The following is a 10,124-nucleotide window of genomic DNA, read 5'->3' on the forward strand; positions in this document are numbered from 1 at the left end:
GTTAGCACATTTGTTTTAGTCGAGGATGTATTTGAGAAAGATTTGTTATAATATCCTAGGGTATCATATGTCAGGATCAGAATAATGGCAATTATTCATCTTTGTTAATAAGTGCAGCATTCTAATGTGTCACTGTAGTGTACTCAGGCTCAGCTTAGTGCTACAGTAGTAATAAAGTTTATGAAACCTCTGCACAAGCGCTGTGTACGCCCTCATCCACCTTTTAACCAGGAATCAAACTGACAAGATAAGCAACATATAGGATCTCTTTTTGTGTTTAATCTGAGAGGCTGAATTCACACAGAAACACCTGTACTGTAGCTATGTGAAATCATACCGGAAGAACAGCCATTAACAACTCCCCACAACTCCTGTGCTAAGTCAATGGATTGCGGATGATCGACCGTGAACACAGCTCCTCTTAGACATAGCAGACGGGCCTTCAGCTATACTTCACTGATGTGACACAACATGCACTTGCCTACTGGCCTCTCTCCTCCGCTGTCAATCATTTTGTTTTTGCTCATCACTTCCTCCCGAATCTGCCCAGAAAATTGGATTTACTAGCGAAGTGATCACTTCGAAGTCAATTGACAATCCTCTCAGAGATGCATGAAACGCAAACCAATGATCGCCTGCGACGCACCGTCTTCCACATCAATTTCTCATCCGTGTCTCATTTTGCCTGCGATTGATTTTTAAAATTACAACACCTGTGGCTGCTGCTTTACTTATTTATTTATTTCCTTTGGGCGACAAAAATCTTCTTATCGTTTCGTTTTTCACTGATTGGATTGAGATGCTTGGCGAACCTGCTGATTTCACCTCAGGAAGATGGTAAAATAACAGCAGCTGACATCCTGCTGTATATATTTCACTGTTTGTAAATGTCATGGGTAATAACACATTGGGAAGATATTTGTGAACTGTGCTGCGAAAAACGAAACAAATTTTTCACTCCATTTTTGTCAGATATGGATTTGATATCTGATGCTTGTCACATTCAGTTATTGGCAACCATAGGATTTACAGGAGCTTTACAAATAGTTAATGTCTTGCCATGTTTGCCAATCATATAATTAAATAAATGAGTAAATAATTTGTAAAAAGGAGAATAAGGAAAAACAAAGGAATCAAGACAAACAAATCAGAAATAGCTGAACAAAAATAAAGTTCCATGGCAATTTCCATTTTTGTAAAACATTATTTAGGGTGTAATGTACTCGGTCCATCGTCCCCAGATCTTAAAGATCTCTTGTGTTAGGTTTATATTTTATACATTTGGGCACCAGATGTTCTCCTATAAAGTCTTTTCAAAATCACGTTCTGCACATATATTACTATAATAATAATAATAATACACTTTTAGTGTGGATCCAACGCTCTATATCATATTTGAGGCTGCTCCAGAACCAGTTAGGTGTGCAGCATTAATTACCGTGGCAGTCTACCCCGCTAAGAAGTGAACCACCGCCGCAGGACTGTAAAACCAGAGTTAACCCTGAAATTATCTCGCTAATCCCAAATCCTGCTCCATAGTACAGGGCTATGGTTAGGTCTGCAGCAGCAAGTTGCCATGCCAATATAGCCAGGTTAAAAAAGAGCCGCATTTAAAACTGGCTTCAGGCTCAACACACACACACACACACACACACACACACACACACACACACACACACACACACACACACACACACACACACACACACACACACACACACACACACACACACACACACACACACACACACACACACACACACACACACACACATTGCTGTTGCTTTGTGTAGCCGTGGGAGCCAATTTACGTGACTCCCCATTAAACAACAAGCTGATGTAACTCCACTGGACTTGCTCAAATCCGTCCCAATTTGTAATCGGATATGTATAATAGTCAGATATTGACTCTTGTAAGTGTCCATTACAAGAACACAGTAAAAGTTTTATTCTTTACCCTCCCAAAGGAAAATTGTTAAAATGTCTGTCTTTATATTTTAAAACGGGACTTATTATAGACTAAAATGTCAGCTGGAACATTCGTATTCAAAAGGTCAGTATTTACCACCAAGAACAGCGCAGTGACTCAGTGCTGCGGCCTTGTAATGGTATGTTATCTGTAACAGCCAATGATAAGCATGTAGCAGAGAGAGCTGACTGCCTTTGGCACTGACTTTGTCGTTGTCCTGAGCTCATTCAAGATGATGAGCTGCGGGAAAGTCGAGCGTCTTGTCCCTTTCAGGCCTGTTTGTTGATCAAAGGCATTTGACGGACTCGCTAATCCCCTATGGCCAGAAAGACAGAGTGGCATCAAAGCGTGTGGTGTGGCAGCTGACACGCACACAGACTTTAAAACAACACAACCGCTGTTCGGCATCACTTGAGCTCATGTCTTATCAAGTTGTGCTTCTTTAAAGGATGAGGCCGGTTTTATTCAATTATTATCAATTATTATTTCACACCACGACTCCTCTTACGTTACACTCTTTTCCATTGATAATAAAAACATATTGATGGCCATGAACAGCCATTAAAGGTATTGTATGAGAATGATTGATGATGGTTAATAATGAAGCTTTACCTAAATAGAGACGGTGGTGGCCACATTGACAACTTTTGTTCCTTCCTGCAATTCAAATTCTGGGATAAATCCTGGACACAGTGCAATAGCTAGTCTACTCTTAAGCCCTTTTGCACTCTGCTGGTCGCTGTCTTACTTCATCACCTTCCCCTACGTTTGTGATTTCAACAGAGGCTCTTGAGCTGGCAACTTAAATGGGTCTTGAGGAGGACAACAAAAACCATTTAAAATGGCAGCCTCTGTCACTGGGGAGGCTGCTGTTAAAGCCATTTGGGAAATTAACTGAACAGCCGGAGTTTTTAAAGGGCGTCCGGTGGACAACACAGCTAGTGCTCTCTCTTAGAGTTAGTGAAAGGCACATGCGTTTTCAGTCAGCATTTAAATTTAAATGCTGGGAATGTTTCGGGTCAGTTTTAAAAGACAGTCTTAGATTGACGGGCATGATTCAAAGTGTCAGGATCCCCTCAGGCCAAAGGTTTGCTCTTTTAAGCAAAAGATCAAACTTTTTGTGACTGGATTATAACATTTAAATTAGTACCCTAACAATTACCCCCTGACACAGACCCCACTCAGTCACCTCATGTGTCCTGGGTGGATTGGATAGCTGTAAATACATCCAAGAAGCACTCAAGACGGATTAAAATGTATCAGCTCAAACTGCATTTCTACGTCACAGACCATAATAGGTAATTTTAAAGGATCTTAATCATTATGCTGTGACCAATATTTAGTGGTCGACTGTTGAACATGTTAATTATTGTGCCTTATACTCAGATATATTAAAGTGGTTGGAACTTTGTTTCAGGCTAGCTCTGCAATTTGCCCATTTTTCCTCTGGATGTTGATTCATTATTAAAAATGTTAATGATTTGTAGGTTCGCTGCTTCATGGCTTCATAAATCATTAGTGGTATTCACAGAAACAATTGAAGGAAATAATTGTGTATTTGTGTCCTTTTTTCTCTAAGTCAGAATGTAGTCATTTATTTAGGGCTGAGATCACATTCACATCAAACACGCATTAACCTCCTGACAGCACAGCTCATGTATTTAATGAACCATTCACACGTTCTTTGTTATGGCCGCTTTTCAGTGCAAACGCACAGTGACGGCTGGCTAATGAGGGTGTAGTGTGACTGACTGTGATAAACCTGTGGAGTGCCAGTGTATCTTTCCATGCTCCGTCAGTGTCATGTCAACGGCAGCAGAAACGCTGCACATCTCTGTGGCACAGCTGCACTAATTGTTTTGTCAACCAGGAACCCAGCAAAGCAAATTGAATCTGGGTGTCAGAAATGTTCCTGTTGCGCACAAATTGCCCACCGTTCATTTAGGTTGTACGATTAACGACTTTATATTGTCAATGCATCATTTTAAAAAAACGATAGGGAGACAAGTTTATTTGGAAGTTGGCTTTTCTGAGTGTTAAGAAAAGAAAGTCCTGGGATGACTTCAACAACAACGAGAAGCTGCATTATTATATCTTATTTATGCAGAAACAACATGAATATGTGATTATATACTGGCATATATTGTTTATATGTAGAACATAAAAACTGTCCTGGAGTTTAGTTTAGGGAAAATAATTGCAAGTTTAATCACAATTGCAATGTTGGTCAGAAAAATCCCATTTGACATTTTAGTCAAATCAATCCTGTTTATTAATCAGTCAAACAGGGATTGTAACATTAAACTATGTGTTTGTAACATTATCCTTCTGAGCCATAGGTCAAGATTAACCATGACATATGCAGAAGTAAATAAAGATATTAATCAATACTGGCAGCTTAACAATAACATTGCCAGATATTGATCAGTTGATGGAGCATCAGCTATAGCTGATATTGGTCCCTGGTACACGGCTTTAGAAAAGCAAGTACACAACAAAAACATGTTCCCACTAAGAAGGCTTCTCCCTCACTTCTATAACACAGAGAGCTCAAAACAAAGAGATATTGTTCTTTCATCTTGATAATTCAGATCTAAATGTTCATGGAAGGAGCCTAACTTTTCTGACTTTTTTAATTCTAATTATAGGCCACCTTCACAGAGAGGGAGGAAGACTTGTGTGGGAGGAAATTAGTTTTAATGATATTGATGCTGACCACAGTAGTTGCGGGTAAAAGTCAATGAGCGTCATACATTACATAATGCCCCTCCAGGTCACAGTATATCAAATTTAAAATGGCTGAAAACTTGTTCAACCCCAGGGTAGGTTTGGTCTAAACTTAACACCAGTGTGCACATTAAACTGTGCGGTGTAATGAAATTGCCTCAGTTGCTGGAACGGTGTTTGTACTCCATATCTGCCAAAGCACACAAGGGGGATCATTAATAGTGAGACGGAATGGAGACCCACTTGCCAGCCACCTTACCAAACTCTGAGACCGTCTATGAGTTTGGCACGGCAGTCCCATCTCTGTTTATTGCTCTATCTAAACACGAACGTCGGTAACTATGAGCTTTGACACAAACAGAGAATCCTCAGTGGTCTGAACCACCATTCTTTTCATGCCATGGCTGGTGTGAAAGGTGCCTCAGTCCAGTATTATGCAGCCGCTCTAATGAACTCGCTTATAAACTGGTTTTTCAATAACGTTTCTGTTCCCAGAAATGCGAGTGCATTTAAAATTTGCCGCTTCATAGGGGGTTCGTTGGAGAGTCTTATGAAACAAAAAAACAATTGTATCATTAAAAGTTTCTGGTTCATACACTGCTCTATCACTTAAAGAAAAATTCTCCACATCATTTCTAAAACCACATGAATTTGGTCGACTATATTGAACTCCCTGAGCATGAGTCATAGCTCGCCGTCTGGAGTGAATGCACACAGACTCTGGAAGTTGACCTTTGGAATAATTTACAGACACTGACTCTTTGTAGGAAGACCGGCCCTTCTGTGCTGCTAATGTCTAAATCACAAAGTGCAAACTGGAGTTTCGGGTTCCATAATTTCACCCGAAAAAAGAGATATCAGTCGGGGAGGATGACCTTAGCAGCACTTTGCTGACGGGAATGGAGTGTTATAGTTAGCTTTTATAATAATTTCATATATAGCTTCCATTTGTTGTCTGCTAGAGGTGAATATTCTACCTACTTTTTTTATGATTGTACCAAAATTCTCTGTCTAAAGCTTAATTCTTAGACTGGTTTCAGAATGCTGCCGACATCTCTGATGTGTTCAACTTTTAAAAGAGGTTTGGTGTTGTGCCCGTTGATTGCTTGACAAAAATATTGCAACAAGCGTGGATGAGATCGATGTAATTGACAGAAATGGACATATTTCTCTGATCAACGTGAAAAGCTGTGGTTCTTCGACAATCATTTCAACCGTGAAAGCGTCAAAGTCAGAAAACGAAAACACGGAACTCACTCAAAAACCAATTAAATGTACACCGTTTGATTGACAGGTCACCGTGGTAGCGACTTGTCAATCACATGGACGCTACGCTCTCAAACATACTCTGTTTCTACTCTAAATGGAACCCTAATTAAACAAATTAACATGCTGTATTGAAGAAGATTTGAAACTAGCCATTGAGACCATAAAATGTTTACGGTAATAAACGGCAATAAATCCGTAGGGTAATTTTCCTTTTTTTTTTTCTTGTAGACTTCTACATAATCAGACTTCTTAGATAACCCGTGGAGTTGCCCCCTGCTCATTAAAAAGCATGCAGAGTTAAAGCACTTCTGGATTGGTTTCAGACCAGGAGGTCGCCCCCTTGGTTTAAATAGCAGCACTCCAATATTACCTATTAATCCCACCAAGTTTCTATAATGTCAAACACAAGGGGAATCATATCCCAGAGCATCAATGAAGCCCAGATTTAAATAAGGGTCACTATCTGTTCCCTGCTGCAGGCCTCCACACTGGAGATAACCGATGGGCTTCATGAATCTGAAGACACAGGGTAAAAATCTAATGTAATTAAATCTTACCTAGGGATCAATGAAGTCTATTTAGTGTCCTGAGAGCACTATTATAGTTTGGCAAATTGTGTTATTTTATATCCAAACATGATAGTGCCTGTGGCAATGAAAATGACATTGTCAAACGGTCGAAAGAGAGCTGCACTATATTTTGCTGAAATTATTTCACCCCGTTGACTTTATATCGATCTAGCTGTTAAAATGAAGACTGCAAGAGCACTGATTTTAAGTGTGAACACTCCTAAGACGCACATGCCTCTCAGGTCGGATGATAAACAGCCCCCATAAAGCATACTGTATATACTGTATTCTGTACTGCATAATTGCTGTCAACATATTTAGGTCTACAGAGATTTTTCCCTATATGTATAACCTTTATTCTCTAGATATGTTTTTTACCAGCAAATACAGCTCACTGTTACCGCAGCCACAAAACAGCATACAGGCTTGTTTGCAAACTTTCTCTTATATCACGAAACTAGTTAATTTAAATGTGTTTCTGAAAACCTTTGAGGGGAGAAATAAGCCCGGCAATTTCTGAATCTGTCTTAATTTTAGATTGACAACACTTAGTTTAAATGTTTTTGGGGTGTTTCCAAAGGTGGCAAGTCACCATTCGCGATGGTTCATGGGATGAGTAGTTCCTTCACTCTTAAAATATTTGAAGTACACAGTGTTGTACCTTTGTCTTTTTTCCGTTTTCCATTTTTTGGGCGGTTTTTTTTCTAGTCACAATTTATCTCGTAGTGGTAGATGCAGACAGGTGTTTGCTATCGGAGCAGAGGAGAAATTAATGTCCATTGTAGGTTTCAGGTTCGTCCGTGAATAAACACTGCAGCTCCTCAAGACCCAAGTACAGTTCCTGTGTCTTGCTTCCCACCTGCTGGGTGAAGTGACGCCGGTTAGCCCTGAAGTGAAGCATCAACTGAGCAAAACAAAGTCTCTCCTGTGATTCCCCATTACAGAGAGCAATTTTTCACAACGGTGAATCATTTTTCAGTTTCTTTGTTGTTCCAGGCTAACTATTCTCTGTATGAATTGTAATGTGTTGATAGAGCACAGTTGCCGCATTATTTGTGAAAGGCCATTAATTACTAGGGTCCAGGGATCAACGCTAAAGTGCCATTTTTACCATGAATAAATAATTATTAAAGGGATATTTCTCCATGACTAAACTAGCCAATTGAAACAGTTTGGTAGTTTAGAGGCTTAATTTGTTTTTTCATTGTTAAATTTGTCCCTCCCAGTTGTTGTTTCACACATCAGTGCATTACCTAGAGCTCCTGATGCTCCCCTGGATCAAAAGGCAATTGACACTAAGCAACTTTCTTAAATTAGGCCAGCTTGACTTTGTTGGCAGGTTGTCAGCAAAGGTCAAGCTATTCCTCTCTTAAACGCGAAGCGGGGAAGAATTGGCAGGTATTAACATATTAATAGGGTGCTGTTCTCCATATAAATAGGCCTGGTGGATAGCGTAATTCTCTCACCAGTTAAAGGTCGGCCACAGTGCAACTTGTCTGGGTAACATGAAACAGAAAGAATACCAAACAGGCTGCAGGAACGCAATGTTTTGACATCCTGTGAAATGTTTTTCACTCCTGTATTTTTGTAGATTTTTGAAGTGCACGAAGAGTACTTGGTGAAATAGTACGGTATGCTATAGATGCTCGAAATAATTACTTATTATGCTCAATGATACTCCCACATAACATTCAGGCTACCCCAAGTGTCATTTATTTACATGCCTGTGGCACATTCCCTGGTCTGAGTGGTATTTCATGCGCCACCTCCATGGAAGCTGAAGCATGAAATAAATTTTACATGAGCTGAAGCTAATCCGCGGCGGGCTGATTAGGTGCTAAAAAGGGAGTAATTCACCAGATGATGAATACAACTCGATAAAAAATTTTCCGCAAATGTCAATGATGACGCATAATCCCTCAATAACTGTCTATTTTTCCCCTCCCTGTCTCCTCCCTTTAATTCAGAGGAAAATAAATGTGGGGAATAATGCCAGTTAGATAGAAACGTGTGAAGAACACACTTATCCTGCAACAAACAGCCTTTTAGACAGCAGCAGGAATCTGCCATCAATCTGCCTCAAAGTAAAAGGAATGACTTGTGTGTTTTTCAAACTTCACTGCCGTGTGGTCGCAGTTCTCAACTCGCACAAACAGCTTGACATCAGTCATCGAGAGTAAGGTAGCAGTGTGTTATAATAGCTGTCGTCTCAGTCCAAGAAATAATGAAGTAGAAGAGACAAGACGTCCCTGCATATAACTCTGAAGCTCTCTGAACAAAGAGGGATGTCTAGCATTTTATAAGAAAGGGACAGAGAGGAAAGAAAGCTCCGCGGGGGGAAGGGAGGAGGTCCTCGTTGGCTGAGAAAGGTGTCAAGGTTTACTATCTTTCCAAACACACATGCTCACAAACTCCCATCTAAGCAATGCTCGTGGTGTCCATTGTCTGCTGGAGGAGAGGTACCCAGGTGACATTATGACAGCAGCTATTGTTCGCCCAGTGCTGAGATGGGTACTTTATTATGGGAGAGCAAAGCAGCAGCAGCAGCAGCAGCAGCCTGTGGTTTCAGCGCGCTCCGTCGGCATGCATCGGCCAGGCAGGTGTGACATTTAGCTGGCCGCCGCCTTGCCTCCTTAGAGCTGGAAGAGTAGATAACGACACGGCTCACTCTCCTAGTTGGAGGGGTGCACCGTGTGCCCGATGTCACACATGACCTTTTAACATTCATGTCGCGATATTTGTCACTCTCATTTATCTTCACGAGCTCACCTTGATGAGTTTCCCTGCTCTCCCGTGGCCACGGTCCTTCATCTCCTTGCTGAAGCTATAGGAATCGATACTGAAATGTCAGCTTCTGCATTCTTGTCCGTGTGTGCTTCGGCACCTTGATGGTAGTGGAATTTTAATCAGTGGTTCATAATTAAACAAAGAATACCATAACAAAGGCAGATAACGTGGTCTTGGGATTCACTGCGAGTGTGAGAGAGAGGAAGTGAAAACATCTCTCGTTATCCTTGAATGTGTGAACAAGACTCTCTGAGCCTTCTGAAGCTGCAGGCAAAAAACATACGTGAGAACTGAATGTAGTACGGGCTTGTCTGTCTGTTGTAAGTAAATTGATCAATTGGTAATTTAAATGACAAAATTTGTGTCTGATTGAATTAAATGAGATTTTGTAACAAAGTGATGAGGCTGTTTAAACTGGAGGTATTCATGCTGTTGTACTAGCGTGAAGGTCAGGTTAACTCCTGGATGTTTAGCTCATATGATGAACGGTTTCTTTAAGTACTATTTTGTTATTGCACATTTGTTTAGAGGTTAGGTATTTACCTTCATATTCAAAAGTACACTAAAGTGTACAACAACGCGGAGACTCCGTAGAGATGGCAAACGCATACCAGAGCCACTATACTTCCCTTCTTACCTTTCACAATGTTAGCAGCAGAAATATACACTGTGGAACTGTTTGCCAGAGGAAACTTAAATTCCCTCAGAGCATTTAGCAAAATGGAAACTCAATAAAATAGCTTACAGTAGCTTGGGCTATGCAACAATTTACCTCAGACTGCCAGACGCTGCTCTGAGTCAAT

Source organism: Anarhichas minor, unplaced genomic scaffold, assembly GCF_050575085.1.
Source record: "Anarhichas minor isolate MPS153535 unplaced genomic scaffold, ASM5057508v1 ptg000011l, whole genome shotgun sequence".
Taxonomy (NCBI): domain Eukaryota; kingdom Metazoa; phylum Chordata; class Actinopteri; order Perciformes; family Anarhichadidae; genus Anarhichas; species Anarhichas minor.